Consider the following 15,221-nt stretch of genomic DNA (forward strand, 5'->3'; position numbering starts at 1 on the left):
GAGGCTCAGAGACACGTGCAACACTGAGCTCACTCACGGCCTGGGCACAGAACCGAGAATGGAAGCGGCTAGTCTGAACCACACACCCTGCCGTGCAGACAGGAGACAGGGCTGGAAGCCAGCCGCGCGGTGCAGCCTGGCCTGCACATGGTTTCCTGAACGGGAAACTCGCTGCTCCTCCCGCAGATCCAACTGGAAGGACTTAATCCTCCTCAAGGGCTGGACTCTGTCCTCTGAAGCCACAGGTCTCTGCCTGAAACGAAGAACACAAGCTCTAAGTCCAGGAGACTTGAGTTCAAATCCAGACTCCACAGCTTATAGCTGTGTCACGTTGGACAAGGTATTCCCATCTATAAAATGGGCATAAACAAAAGCCATCCCAGAGGCGGTTGTAAGATTCAATGAGGTAATGCACACAGATCTCCTGGCACAGCGCCTAGCATGCAGTCGGTGCTCAGTTATCAGGAAACAATTTTTCCAAAGCTCTCCAAACTCAGATCCCAGGGCTGGCCCGCGTTGGTGCTCTAGCTGGACTCATAGCCACCTCGGACTTGACAAAGTCCCAGTGTCAGCTCCCCTTTTTCACGGCTGGGGAAACTGAGCCCAGAAGGGGGAAGGTTCAGGCCCAAGGTCACACAGAGTCTCCTGGTCCCCACACCCACAGGTTCTCTCCCTCAGTTTCCCCAGCACACCCAGCCATCCTATGGGCCCCACGGAGGTTCTTGTGCCAGCTCCCAAGCAGCCTGGGTGCAGGGTAGGAACCATGCCAGGTGGCAGAGGTGAGACCTGCTGGGGAGCCCCTCCTCTGCCCCACCCAGGCTGTTCCCAGGATCCACTGGGACAAAAGCCAGCTGCCCTAGGGAGATAGAGCAAGCCAGAGCAGACCTGGGGAGGGATGGGACAGGTTGAGGGCCTGGGGCCCTGGGGGGGCTAGGACAGGCTTCAGCCTCCCACACCACCCCAGACTGGGGCCTTCTGGTAGCTATCCAGCCAAGGCAAGGAAATGGGATTATCAGCAAAAGTGACAGGGTCAGGGTGGAGATTTAGGGGTCCAGGTGCCCAAAGAAAAGGGGACTTTTCTAGTTATTAAGAAAGAAGAGAAGGGCTTAGATGAGGTTCCATCTTCCACTCCCAGGCCCTCCCTCCTTTTGGGCCCTGGGCCCAGCAAGTTACCACACTTGCACCTTCTGCTGACTCCTTACTCCCCAGCCACCCACCCACACTCAAAACAACAAGCACTTGTGTGGCCCTGGCATCGGCGAGGAAGAGCCTTCACCTGGGAGTCAGGAGAACTGAGTTCAAGTCTCACATGGCGTGAGCTTAGACAAGTTTCTGGACCTCTTTGGCCCTCTGTTTCCCCATTTGAACAACAGAATGAGCAGATCAGGTGGCCTCTGAAGATGGTCCAATTCCACATAAAGCGATGGGGCCCTCACCGTGGCCAGGCTCTGTGACTAGCACTGCAGATCTCAAGATGGACACAAGGAAGGAGAGGACAGAGGCTGAGACAGCAGGCAGGACCTGGCACAGCCCTCCGGGGACCAGGCCAGACCGAGAGGGGAGGGCAGGGGGGAGGTAGACGAGAGAAATGATAGCAGAAGTGCCAAGGCTTGGTGACCGATCAGCACTGGAGCTGGGGGTAAGAGAGGTGTAGAGGACACCCAGGTTTCTGGCTTGCTGCTGAGGGGCTGGCTGGGGCAGTGAAGTTTGGACTTGAACTTCTTGTGTTTGATCCACCTCAGGTGCAGCGTCCAGCATGCAACTGGACACACAGTGGGGAGGTCTGGTCTGGCCCTTTTCCCAGCCCTGGAGAAGGGTCCACAGCACAGGGCCACCTTTTCCTGTCCCTCCACTGCAAAGCCTTGGCCTGAATGTCTAGAGAAATTTGCTAATCCTCAGGATGCTGAGCTTCCACGGGGCAAGGCCAGCTCCAGTGTCCCCTGGGAAGCCTCCTCTGACATGCCTGCCTCCTCCTCTTTCCTCTGGGAAGCTCCTGGGCCTTCCCTGGCCACAGCAGTGCCACACTGGATCGTGTTGTCCCTCATTCACCTTATTGGGCTGTGAACATCTTGTCTCCCCAAGGCCAAGCATGGGATCTGGCAGGTGGAAAACATCCCAGGAATGCTGGCTGCTTGAATAAAGAAATAAATGAGTCTGAGTAGTAAATACATGAAAAAATATAGACCTTCTATGAGGGAGTGAGGGTTCAGGGCCAGCTTCATCAAGGTGACTGCCAACCCACACATCGGCTATGACAACCACCAGAAGTGTCAGCGCCTGCCTCAGTTTCCCTGCCTTGCCAGCTGGGCCCATCAGCAAGCACCCTCAACAGCCCCACAGGTCCAGCTCCACCTCAGTCCCTGAGCCCCTCCCAGCTAAGGGAGCAAGGACCCCCTGCCCTACACCCCACTGGTGTTAAGGGGTGGGGCTTCTCTCTCTGCATACCCCTGCCCCCTGCTCACCCTAGCTAGAGCCTGGATTTTAATGCCCCTGGAGAGGGCTCACCCCTGCTGGGCCCCACCCACTATTTGGAAAACTGGAGCTGACTCTTACCTGAATCACTCATGGACATAGCCCCACCCAGCCCCACCTCTGCAGGTAGCTTGACAGCCAGACAGGAAGGCTCTGAAATCAAATCCCAGCCCCCTGCCCCCACCTCAGCTCTCAGTGTGACCTTAAACAGCTAAGTGCCCCTTGTGGGCCTCAGTTTCCCCATCTGCAAAATGGGGTTAATGATTCCATTCTTGCAAGAGTTATTGTGAGGACAAAATAAGGTCTATGTGAGCATCCCCAGCCTCAGGTAGGATCTCAGTGTTAGTTCTTTACCAGCACTCCCTTCCATTGCCTACCTGAGCAGGAGGGTTCCGTGGGAAATTCTCTTCCTCCTCCACTTTACCTACTCAGTACCAGGCTAGGGTTGACCACTGGAGGTAATAATAATGGCTAATGGTTCTTGAATATCTACTATGTGCTGGGCAGAGTACTATGCATTTTCAATGCACTATCACATGTAGTTTTTCTCAACAGTGCTATGATGTCAGTACCATCACTTCCATTGACACAGCAAAAAGTGACGTGCAGAGCTGGAGTGGCTTGCCCCAGGTGTACAGCTAGTAAGGATTAGGTTTCAAGGCCCAAACCCTTCGTTCTGGAATACCAGGTACCATGTACCTAAGCCCCAGCATCGCCAGCCAGCGGAGTTAAGAGGAAACAGAAATACCCTGTTTAGGGCTGCTTGGCTGGAATGGGGAGGTCCCATTGAAGCAACATAGCTCAGCTGAGAAGCCAAGAACTGAGAGTCACAATATGTTTTTACATCCCTTTCTCATTGAAACCCTCACAACAGCTCCAAGAGGAAGGTAGCATGATCCCCATTACGCAAAAGAGGAAACTGAGGCTCAAAGATTTTCCTAGATCATGCAGTGAGGAGGAAGGGGAGGAGTTATAACCCCTTCTGGAGCACTTACCGTGTGGCAGACATTATGCTAAAGGTTTTTGGTGCATCATTTCCTTTCTAACTCATAACAGCCCCATGAGGTAGATTTTCTTCTCGTCCCCATTTTTGTAAACAGGAAAATTAACTGACTTGCTAAAGGCCACAGGCTATATAGGTGGCAGAGCTGGGCTTTGAGCCCTGGTCTGTTTGATTTCAACATTTACAAGCTTAACTCCCTGCTACACCCCATCGCCAGCTCGCTTGGATCCCAAACCCTGAATCTATAAAACAAACACCCAAATCCTGGTGGGGGCGGGCCAAGAAGAAAGATAAACAAGCAGGAGCTTGGTAAGTGGAGAGTCCCCAAGTTCATCTGGGGAGTTTCCACTGCAGGGTCCCCTGTCCTACAGACCTCTTCACTAGGCAGCTGGCGCCATCTGATTGGCACAGGATGGCCGAGTGGTCACGCCACTGGCATCCTCCCCAGCCCGCCTCCACCATCGGCGTAATCTGCAGAGCGTCAGACATCAGCTCCGGGATCAGAGGGCCCAGCCGTCTGTGACAGAGGAGCCAGGGGAAAAAGCCATTGTCTGGAGAAAGGGCGAGAGTTGTTCATGAGGTCGCTGGGGCTGTAAAACGTCAGACCCCCAGCCCCCTCCTCCTCCACCACAGTTGAAGGAAGGGAAGAGGAGCTGTTTCCACAGCCCGCTTTTGCATGTGCAACACCCTCCTAACTCTGCTTAGAACCTTCAGTAGCTCCCACTGCCACCAGGCTCAGCCTAGACTGCAAGCCCTGTCATTTGCTAAGCAGGAGGATATCATAGAGAGAGCCCTGGAGTGGGGACACAGAGGATATGATTTCTTGTAACATGATCCTGTGAAATCACTGTGTGACTTTGGACAAGTAACTCTTCCTCTTGGGACTCAGTTTCCCTACCTGTTAAATAAGCCTGTTGAACTAGACGTGCTGAAGGTGAGGAGCAGGGGTTTTGGAGTCACATGGACCTGTGTTCAGAGCCCAGCTTCAATATTCTAGCTGTGTGACTTTGAGCTGATCATTTGCCATCTCTGAGCCTCAGTTTCCTCATCTGAAAATGAGGATAATAGTAGTATCTATTTCCCAGGGCCCTTATGAGGATAAAATAACTTAGCTCAATCCCTAACACTCAGGAGGCATTCAATAAATAATCATTAGTGGTAGAATTATTATAATTAATAATCACCTAATCAATCTAATTCTGTCACTGTGGTACTAGATCCAGGGGAGAAAAAAAACTTGTACTAGATACCTAGAAAGAATTTAAGAGAATGGTTGCAGGTAAGTGCTAGCTCAGTGTATCAGGAATGTGTTTGGCTGCATATAACAAAAGACCCAAACCTGGAGGCTTAAACCAAAAACAAAAAGAGGAGAGAGGATTCTTTTACTCAAATGACAAGAAGCCCAGAGGTAAGCAGCCCGGGCCTGCTGTGGCCGCTCGATGAGGGGTCTCAGAATGCGCCGCATCCTTGCGCTTCACACCTCACGCCCTCGTTCCAGGTGGGAAAAGATGGGAGAGGGAAGAGGCAGCTCTCTACTTACATCTCTTTCACCAGAACTGCGTCACGTGGCCACACCTGGCCACAAAGGAGGTCGGGCAGTTAACTCTTTAGAATAGAAGGCAAGGGACAGGGAGTCGGAACCGCAGATTGGACCAGCCAGCCTGCAGTGTCTGCCCGGCTCCAGAAAGAGTCTCTCTCTGGCATGGGCTGTGGTTTCTCACATGTGGCTTCTCTGGAGAATCCAGGAACAAGCACAAGGGGCAGACATCCAGAGGTGAGCAGATTTCCCGTGTCCTGGTGTAAGGTCTGAGAATAGCAGGGCCACGGTGGGCCAGAGCCAGGCGCTCCCTAAGAGAAGGCCCAATCCAGCCCCATTCTGGTGACAGACTCAGAGACTCACCACAAGACAAAGACTTGCCCAAACAGGCCAGGTACCTTTCCTCTGTGTGCTGTGGCCTCTTGTAAAGTGACCAATCTCAGAATAAGTCACATAAGAAACAGTTGTGCCCCAATGCAAGAACACCTCATCCTTTGGGACCCTGCACCCAATGAACTGAAAATGTAGGGGGGGCAAGGATTCCCACTGCAAAGAACTACCTCTTCAGTTCTCAGGCAAGAGCTGTAAAAGTCCATTCTCTTCAGCCTTTCAAATAGAACTGGACTGACTCATCGTTCCATGGAATGTGTGTTCCTGCTTTCACGCCTCATTAATAACTTTCCGTCATTCGGCCGCATACAATTTAGGAAAACATTTTTACTCCCATGATTCTTCTCCTTTCACCCACACAGCCACCTTTTGATGTAGGTATTGTCAGCCCCCGAATAAGTCAGGACCGTTTCCATTACCAGTGACGGACACCCAATTCCAACTGCTTTTGGCAAAAGAAGGAGAAGTATCGTTTCCCAATCTGAAAATCTAGGGACAGGTATGGCTATACTCAGGTGTCACGCGAGGTTCTCTCTCTTACCTCTTTCTCTTTCTCATCTCTCTTTTCCCCAGTTGGCTTCACTCTCAGGCAGGTGCTCCCAGGCGACGTCACCGAAGACTCAGGCAGCTCCGGGCTTACACTCATGCCCCAACCTCGTATGAGAAGAGGATGCCTCTTCCCAGGCAATCCCAAGAAAAGTTCCTGGGACACGTCTGATTGTGCCAGCTTAACTCATGTGCCCATCCCTGGACCAATTGCTGTGGCCAGGAAGATAGAGTGTCCTCATCCTGACTGGCCAGTCCTAGACCCTGTGCCTGTGTGACTGAGAGTGGGGGCAGGATGTTCCCCAAAAGAAAACTGGGCGCAGTTATCCAAAGAAGAGAGAAGGAATGCAGAGCTGGCAGAACAGCTGCTGCCCACCAGCACCGCGTTTCTCCACAGGACAGCCAAGGAAGCCGGGGCTCCGAGAGGGGCAGTGGCTCTCACCTGGAGCCTCAGAGCTGGAGCGTTAGGCCGCCTGCTGGCCGTGGGCCCTGGGCCTGGTTGCAGAGACGAGGGAAGGGCCGTGGGCATGAGAGACTCCTGCACATCCAGAGCCCAGCCTGCAGCAGAGCCTCCCCAGGACGGAGGGAGAAGGGGTTGCTGAAAGTCGAAGCTGCTCCTTCCCTGCACTTCCTGGTAGGTGCTCGAGCAGGAAAGGATGTTCATGTGTATCGAGTAACCAAGACACGCCAGATGCTGCTGGGCACGTCCCATGCATAATGTCTCCAGCCATGTTTCTCAGAGGTGGGAGCTGAGGCTCAGAGAGGTGAAGTGACTTGTCCAAGTCACACAGTTTTGGAATGGCAGAATTGGGACTCAACCCACGTCTGCAATGACTCCAAAGCCTGTGCTCTTTCCTTGAACTGTTTCTCAATGGGGTACTGCTGGCCATTGTGTAGGACTGCCCTGCATGGGGCAGGAAGCTTAGCTGGCTAACAGCAAGCTCAGTCACGGCAACAACCAAAAATTGCCTCCCACATATCCGACCTCCATCCCCAGGAGATGAGAACCACAACCACCCTGACAAGGCTGGTTCCTTTCTGGAGGCCAGGGCCAGACATAGCGAAAGCACGAAATGAATGAAATACTCTGGAGTCAAATGGGACGAGGTGTAAACCCAGCTCTACCATTTACTAGCTATTGGCACTGAGCAAGTTACTTAACTCCTCTGTGCCTCAGTTCCCTCTTCTATAAAATGGGGCCAATTCTAGTACCATCCTCATAGGGTTGTTGTGAGGATAAGTGAGTTAATTCTTGTAAAGACTCAGGGCCCTGCCCAGTGCTGCATAAGTGTTGCATCAACGTTTGTTAAATAAATGAGCAAATGGATGACTGTCTTACGTGCACAGATGTATGTCTATAAACCATAAACTCCCGATAACAGCTTACACACACTTTCCTATTTGTTACCTCATTTGATCCTCCCCGTTACCCGGTTAGAGAACATTAGGCACATTTTACAGATGAGGAAACTCGGCAAAGAGAGATAAGATGGCTTAGATAGCGCCGTTGGGTCGTTCAACTGCAGCTGCAGAATTTCAGGCTCTGGCCTCTCACATCTCCCGCAAGTGTACATTTTGAAGCCAAGAACGAGCAAGCGAGTGAAGGAGCCGCAGGGATCCCAACCCGTCAGGGTGCCCGGACATGGAGGGGCTGACCGGACTCCCTGGCTGTGAGGACTCGGTCTCCCCACCATCCAGCTGGGCTTTCTCATGGGCTGCCCCGTAGTACGTGTGTGAGTCACCAAGGCGTTGGGGAAGGAGCAGGCCCAGCCACCCAGCCTGGGCCACGGGACCCCAGGAAAGAGCTGGGTGGTGAATAGGACTGTTCCGCTGCCCGCCCACAGCCACCCACTCTCTGAGGAGAGGAGCGCTGGCTCTGGGAGTGCCCCAGTGCCCCCAAACCTGAACCCCCTTCTCAGCCACCCTCAGGACAAGAACTGGGCATCTCTTCGGGACACCCAGCGCTCACCTTCAGGAATAACCTCACAGTTCTGTGGTTCTTTCCCATTCCCCTCCACCCATCCCACAAACACCAGAAGATGCCTCTTGGCCAACCTCCAGACAGGCCCCTGGAGTTCTCCGCTCTTGAGGAGCTCTCAGACAAGGGGGGGAGCCTCAGGAACAGAAGACAAAAAATGGGGAAGAGCGCTGGGAACCTGCCTGCAAGGACTCACCTGCCCAGCTCCTTAGGAGGATCCCAATTCCCAAGTGCTAAAGGTCCCTAAACCACACCTGGCCCTGCTGCTGCCCAGCTGCAGCTGCCGCTGCCAGGATTAGGCCTCAATTGACATGGCATCTCTGGGCTGCCCACCCCCCATCTTATCACCTCTTCTCCGACTGACCATCCAGCCCACCGTGTCTGCACCCCAGACCCCTCTGACGCTCACTCACCCATCAGTTCACCCCACCCTGCTCTCGCTCCTCACTCCCACTCACCTCCTCTGCCATCTTTGGTTGTCATGCCAACCAAAACTATCCTTTTGGTTTTCTCTCACTCTCTTGGCATAAAGGGACATACCAGTGTGGGTTTACATCACACTAGCTGTGTAACGTTGGCTCTGTTGCTTAAATTCCTTGGGCCAGAGTTCCTTTACTATGAAATGGAAGTATTCTGTGAGGATTTAATACAACAAAGGAGGTAAAAATACTTAGCACCTAAGTACGTGCTCAATAAATACTACATTTCCTTTTCCTCAAAGGCTGCCGCCTAAGAGTTGGGTTAAGAGACTGAGAGGAGAGACCTTCTGATCTTTGCTCTCCCCCTTCCTTCTCCTTAAAAAATCTTCCTGCCAAGGATTCATCCAAACAGGAGTCCTTCTCTGCAGCAGTGAAGATCCTATGGGATATTGATTCTCAACTGGACCATGCTCTAGCTTGGGAGGGATTTAAGAATCGCCTTTGGGGTATGTCGAAGGGATAGCTGCATGCCCATGTTTATTTTAGCATTATTCACAATAGCCAAGATATGGAAGCCACAGATGAACGGATAAAGAAAATGTGGTGTATATACACACCGGAATACTATACAGCCTTTGAAAAGAAGAGAAACATTCACAAAAATGTGTATGGAACTGAAAGACATTGTGCTAAGTGAAATAAGCCAGGCACAGAAAAACATATGACTATATGATCTCACTTATATGTGGAATCTACAAAAGCCAATCTCATAGAAACAGAGAATAGGCAAGTGGTTGCCAGAGGCTGGGGGGGAAGGACGGGAGATGGGGAAAGGCAAGATGTTGATCAAAGGATACAAAGTTTCAGCCACACTGGAAGAATAAGTTTTAGTGATCTATCACACTGCATGGTGACAACCAATAATACTGTATTATATGTTTCAAAATTGCCAAAAGGATAGATTTTTAAAGTCCTCACCACAAAAAAATGACAAGTTGGTGAGATGATGGATTTGTTAATTAGCTTGATTGAATCTTTCTGCAATGTATACACAGATCAAAGCATCACACTGTGCCCCATAAATATACATGATTATTAATCGATTAAAAATAAATTAATAAAAAACGGCAAAAAGAATGAATAAAAGCAAAGAATCACCTTTGGGCATTTTTTCAAATTACCCCCCCCCACACACACACACATAGACACACACACACACGTGAGCACATGTACACACGCAATGAGATGCTGATATTCCCTTCTTCCCACGCCGTCATGAGCCTTGTTACTGATGGAAATGTAAAGTAATAAAAAGAAAGTGAAGAAACACTGAGACAGACCTTTCATACGCCAAACCATCCCAGACTCACAGGTCTGCTTAGATCTCGGCTGTGGACGTCTCCCCTCACCAGGTCTCTTCTTGCTGGAATCTCATGCCCCTTTCCTGACACATGGCTCCAGACGCAGTTCCCGGGATGTGGACTCCTCCTTACTCCTGTCCACTAGGAGCCTTCTAACTTTCTTATCCAACCCAACCTAATTCAGCTTAACTCAACTCACCTCAGCTCTCCTAAATTCAACTCAAGCCAACTCAGCTCAACTTATTTCCACTCCGCCTGCCCAAACCCAACCTAACCGGATTCAACGGAACCCGACTCCACTCATCTCAACTTAATTTAACTTAACCCAACTCAGCTTAACTCTATTAAATTCAAGCCAAAGCAACTCAACTCATCTCCACTCAACCAAACCCAAATCCAACTCCATTCATTCAACCGAACTAAACTTAATCCAACCCACCCCATCTCAACATGACACAACTCTGCTCTGCTCTACTCTGTGCAAACCAAACCAACTACACTCAACCCAACTCCACATACTTCAACTCAACCAAACCCGTCCCTGCCCAGCTCCGTTCTTCTCCCTTTGTGTCTCCTCCTTCCTCCCAACACTAAGTACCCTCCTCCCACCCTCACACCCCACATCCCCCCCACCAGATTTCCTGCCATTCCCTAAATAGTGAGACACACAGTTAATGCCTGATTTAAGAAACGGGGAAATTTACCTGTAGACTTTCCATGTCCTTGCTTTTCTCCCGGCCCTGCCCACGTCCCCATACAGGTGATGACCTTTATTCATCCCTGATGTCACCATTTACCCCTACCCTCTAACGAAGCCCCAAGGCCATGAAGCCTAGGCCTGCGAGGGCTCTCACCTCTGCACACACTGTGCCCAGGGAGGTGAGGTCTGGAGCAGATTTAGATTGGGGGGCAGGGAAAGTTCCAGTCCCAAAGGAAAGTTCCAGTCCACTGGTGGGTGGAACAGAGACAGCCAGACTGGGCACCCTTCCGGGAAAAGCAGAGTCCGGCTTGACCTCCAGGAAGCAGAACACCCTGTCCTGGCTTTTCCGCTCCATCCCCCTGGCTCTGTCTTCCCATTTCTCTACCGGCTGGTCTTCCTTTTCCTGCCTTTATCTCTCAGCTGTGGTCTCTGTATCTCTCTCTCTCATTATCTCTGCCTCTGTCTGTATGTGGCCCCGTCTCTTTATCTCTGCCTTGGCCTCTCTCTTCCGCTTTGAGCATCTCTGTACTGCTATCTCCCTCTTGCCAGCTCTTCCCCCCCACCCTCTCTCTCTCTCTCTATTTCTGGTACAATCTGCTTCGTGTTCTAAGCCTTTGCTGGGGAGTTGCTTCTCTGGAACAAAAATGCCTCCGTCCCTTCATCCCTCCACCCTTTCCCCACCAGGGGAACAACAGGTCAGCCCAGGCTGCCGAAGAACCACTTTGAGGCCGCTGAACTGAGACTGAGGCCTCCTGAGCCCAGAAGCCAAACGACTTCCCAGCCAGGACATCAGCACCAGACACACGAGGGCTGGAAGCGTATTTAGGCCGATCTTCAGGTTTTATTGGCAGGGAAACTGAGACCCAGAGATTGGAGGGGGCTTGTCCAAGGTCATTGGCGGAATCAGAGCGAGGCCCTCCTGAGGCTGGAGAGCCCAAACTCTGAACCCGGAGTAGGGAGATTTGGGTATCAGGCTGGCTGGGAGGTGGGCAGGAGACCTAGAGTGCCTGTCCCCAGAAGCCATGTCCGTGAGCAGAGGCATCGTTCGTGCCCTGCCATCATCATCTCAGGGCAGTGCCTCCCTGTCAAACTCTGTCTAGCTCTGTCTCCGTCTCTGGCTCTGTCTCTCTCTCATAGTACGATGTATGCTCTGGAGGGTAGGAAGAAGGAGAGACAAGAAGCATTCTGGGATGTCCCTCTGGGGAGAGTTATCCACTGCGGACCCCAACTCTTCCCACTCCTGGGGTCGGGACCCCCGGCACAGTTCTGGGAGCCCCAGGAGGAAGCTGTCATAGGCCCAGGGGAGAGGAGGAAGCAGGGGTTTGGCCTCCTGCAACAGAGCCGGCCGTGAGGGACAGGACTGGAGTGCGAACATGCTGCATCTAGAATCCAGCCACGAGCCTTGGCCGCAGGCTCCCTGCCCAGCCGGCCCAGCCACCAAGACTTTCCTGGTCGTGGTGAACCTTTGGCCAAGGGCCAGGACTGCATTCCTCCCTGGCCCCACCCGCCACCAGCCTTCTGGTTAGTCCGTGCTGCAGCAGGAAACAGTGCCCTGGAGGCAGGCAAGGGTAGGGAGGACCCCTCACAGTTCCAGCACTGGGGCGGCCCCTCCTCCAGCCCAGAAGCAGGCCCCTGCTGTCCCCTCCAGCTGCACATCCGACTGCACTCCTCAGCTCTCGAGGTGCCTCCCTCAGCAGCTCAGAGTTCCTGGGCAGGCAGGCGCAGGCCCCGGCCTTCCTCAGAACTCTAGGACGTCTGAAAATAGAAAAGGAGAAGAGAAGGCTAAAAGGCTGTGGTCTGTGTGGTGGGCAGAGGAGAAGCTGGGAGGGGGTGGGGTGGCGCAGGAACTGGGCTCTGGGCCCGTGACAGACTCCAGCAGGACTCCCAGCCTGACCACCAGTTCCCCCAGCCCCTTCTCCGAGTCCCCAGCCTCCCTCCGCTCTGTGGAAGGGGCCTCATGTCACCGGGCCTAAACCTCCATTGGGCAGGCCAGGGTACTGACGCCCAGAGAGGGAAGGAGCTGCCCAAGGACACAGACGGAGAAGAAGCCAGAATGCAGGTTCCCGGCCCCAGACCCAGATCCTGCCCCAGTAGGCTCTCAGGATGGAGTCTGGGGCCCTGACTTCTGCCCCATCTGCCCAACAGGTCGAATTCAGACAGCGCAGACCCCAGTTCTGAGAATGCCCTGTTTCTCAGAACCCAGGAGCCCAGCCTGAGGGCAGCCAGAGAGAGAGGGGGCCCCGAGTCCGGGCTCCCTCCACCAGGCCGTGACAAGGCCGGGGCCTCCCTGCCCCCTCCCTCCCTGGCCTGCCCCTCCGCTGACCTCTGCCTGGGCTGGTTCTTCCTTCCCCTTTTCCCAGCACCCCCTCCCCACCCCACCCCAGGCCCAGCAGTGCTGGGGGAAGACAGGGAGGGGATCTCAGCCATGCTGGGACCTCAAGGCACACCAGGTCCCATTCTCTGCGGCAGCTGTGTAAGGCAGCAGCTGTGCGCACCGCCCATCGGCCGACTTCATTCGTAGACATAGGAAGCTGAAATCTGTCTCCCTGGCCTCTTGCTGGCCCTGCCCCGGGGCCCCCACATAGGTCGTTTCCTCTGCCTGATGGCTCCTCAGAGGCCGCGGGCTGGGATCACGTTCCCTGCCAGCGTAACTGTTTAAAGAGGGTGTGAGTGCAAGTTCCTCCGAGAGCCATGAGTCCTGCCTCAGCCCTTACTGGCTGTGTGACCTTGGGCAAGCCACTTCACCTCCCTAAACGGCCGAGTCCTCCTCTCTATCATGGAGATAATTATATGCAGGGTTTCGAAGGAGAAACGAGATAGCATGGCTAAGCACCCGGCACAGAACCCGGCATTTGTTGAACACATTAACTGCCATGTGAATTGTATTTAACTCACTCTAGTTTTGAGCCCGGGGCCTCACGAGACAAAACCTGGGCAAAACCCTGCAGTTGGTCTGTGAGAATCTTACTTGTTGATGTTCTTATTGTTACAATGAATATTGACAAATTACTTCTAAAAATGTGTATTAAATGAATAGAAGTCAATGAATTTCGTTTTTCATTGAATTAGAAAGGATCATTTGGTTTTCGAAGTTTTTATTCTACTTTCATAATAAGACTCCGTGGCCCCAAGGAAGAATTTTTTTTTTCTAGTGTGGCAGTCAGTGTGTTAATAACAATAAATGGTTAATATCTTGAAGTTGAGGAAATACCCCTGTTCTGAACGCAGTCCTTCACCAGATTTTCAGATCCTTTCTTTGGCTCTAATAGAGTGTTTAAGTTCTGTCCTGGAGTTCAAAGTTTAACGTGATAACCAGTTCCCTAGCGCTTGGTCTGTGCTGGCACCAGGAATGGGGACGAATAGGACAGATGCTTCCCTGCCCCCCAAGTGCCCACACTCTGAATGGGGAGCTGGGCATTGACCAGTAACCATACAACGCCATGGGATGAGTCCTGGGATAGAGGTGAAGAAGAAGGACACGCAGGGCACTCTGCCCCAAGGGTCTTCCCAGAGAAGAAGTGTTCCTGGTAGAGAGAACAGCATGTGCAAAGGCCCAGAGGCAGCGAGTTCCCCATTCGAGGGGCTGTGAGAAGTAGACTGCAGGTGAAGCACAGTAACAGCCAGTACAGTTGACCCTTGAACAACGTGGGGGTTAGGGACACCAACTTCTGCACAGTCAAAAATCCACGGATAACTTTCGACTCCCCAAAAACTTAACTGCTAATAGCTTCCTATTGACCGGAAGCTCCACCAATAACATAAAGTCAATAAACACATATTTTATATGATATATGTATCATTACTTTATTCTTACAAGAAAGTAAGCTAGCGAAAAAAATGTTATTAAGAAAGTCATAAGGAAGAGAAAATATATTTACTACTCATTAAGTGGAAGTGGATCATCACAAAGGTCTTCATCCTCATGGCCTTCATACTGAGTAGGTTGAGGAAGAAGAGGAAGAGGAGGGTTTGGTCTTGATGTCTTAGCAGTGGCAGAGACAGGAAAAAAATCCACATATAAGTGGATCTGTGCAGTTCAAGCCTGTGTTGTTCGAGGGTCAGTTGTACTTTGATAACACTATATGCCAGCCAGTGTTCTAGACACTTCTGTGCAGTAAAGAATTTGGCCTTGCCTAAAGAGAAGGTCTGCCTGTGCCCTGGGCTTCTGGGAAGTAACCTCTGGGCCCCCAGAATGTTACGTCTGAAGGGAGAGTCTCTGTTTGCCTGAGGCCTTTGTCATACCAGATAGTCTAACAAATGTGATTTCGGGTGGGCGGTAGCTGTATGGTCTTAAGGTGGGGGCTGGCCATGCCAGACAGACCAGAAGTGTGACTTAGAGTGTGCGAGCTTCAGGTCTTGCCATATCAGTCAACCTGGAAACTGAGACCAACCACATGGACAATCAATCAGTCAGTCAATCACGCCTACACGGTGAAGCCCATTAAAAACTCCCAACACCGAGGCTCAGGTGAGCTTCCCCAGAATGCTCCACACACACCGTGACGTCGATGCTGGGAGAAGAGCACATCTTGATGCCGTGGGCAGAGGACAGGGGAAGCTTCATACTTGAAAGGAACCCTCTGGACTCTGCCCTGTGCATCTCTTCCTTTCCCTGTAATAAACTATAACAGTTTTTAGTGACTTTTCGGAGTCTTTCTACTGAATTATAGAACCTGAGGGTGGTTTGAGGAAGCTCCTGACCTCAAAGTTGGTGTCAGATGTGAAGATGGTCTTCTGTGGAGACCGCACCCTCCAACCGTGTAGTTGGTCCAAACTTGGCACACCTCCTTACGTGATATTTCAGTTAACCCTCAC

This window comes from Propithecus coquereli, unplaced genomic scaffold (assembly GCF_000956105.1).
Source record: "Propithecus coquereli isolate 6110/MARCELLA unplaced genomic scaffold, Pcoq_1.0 Scaffold89, whole genome shotgun sequence".
NCBI classification, from domain to species: Eukaryota; Metazoa; Chordata; class Mammalia; order Primates; family Indriidae; genus Propithecus; species Propithecus coquereli.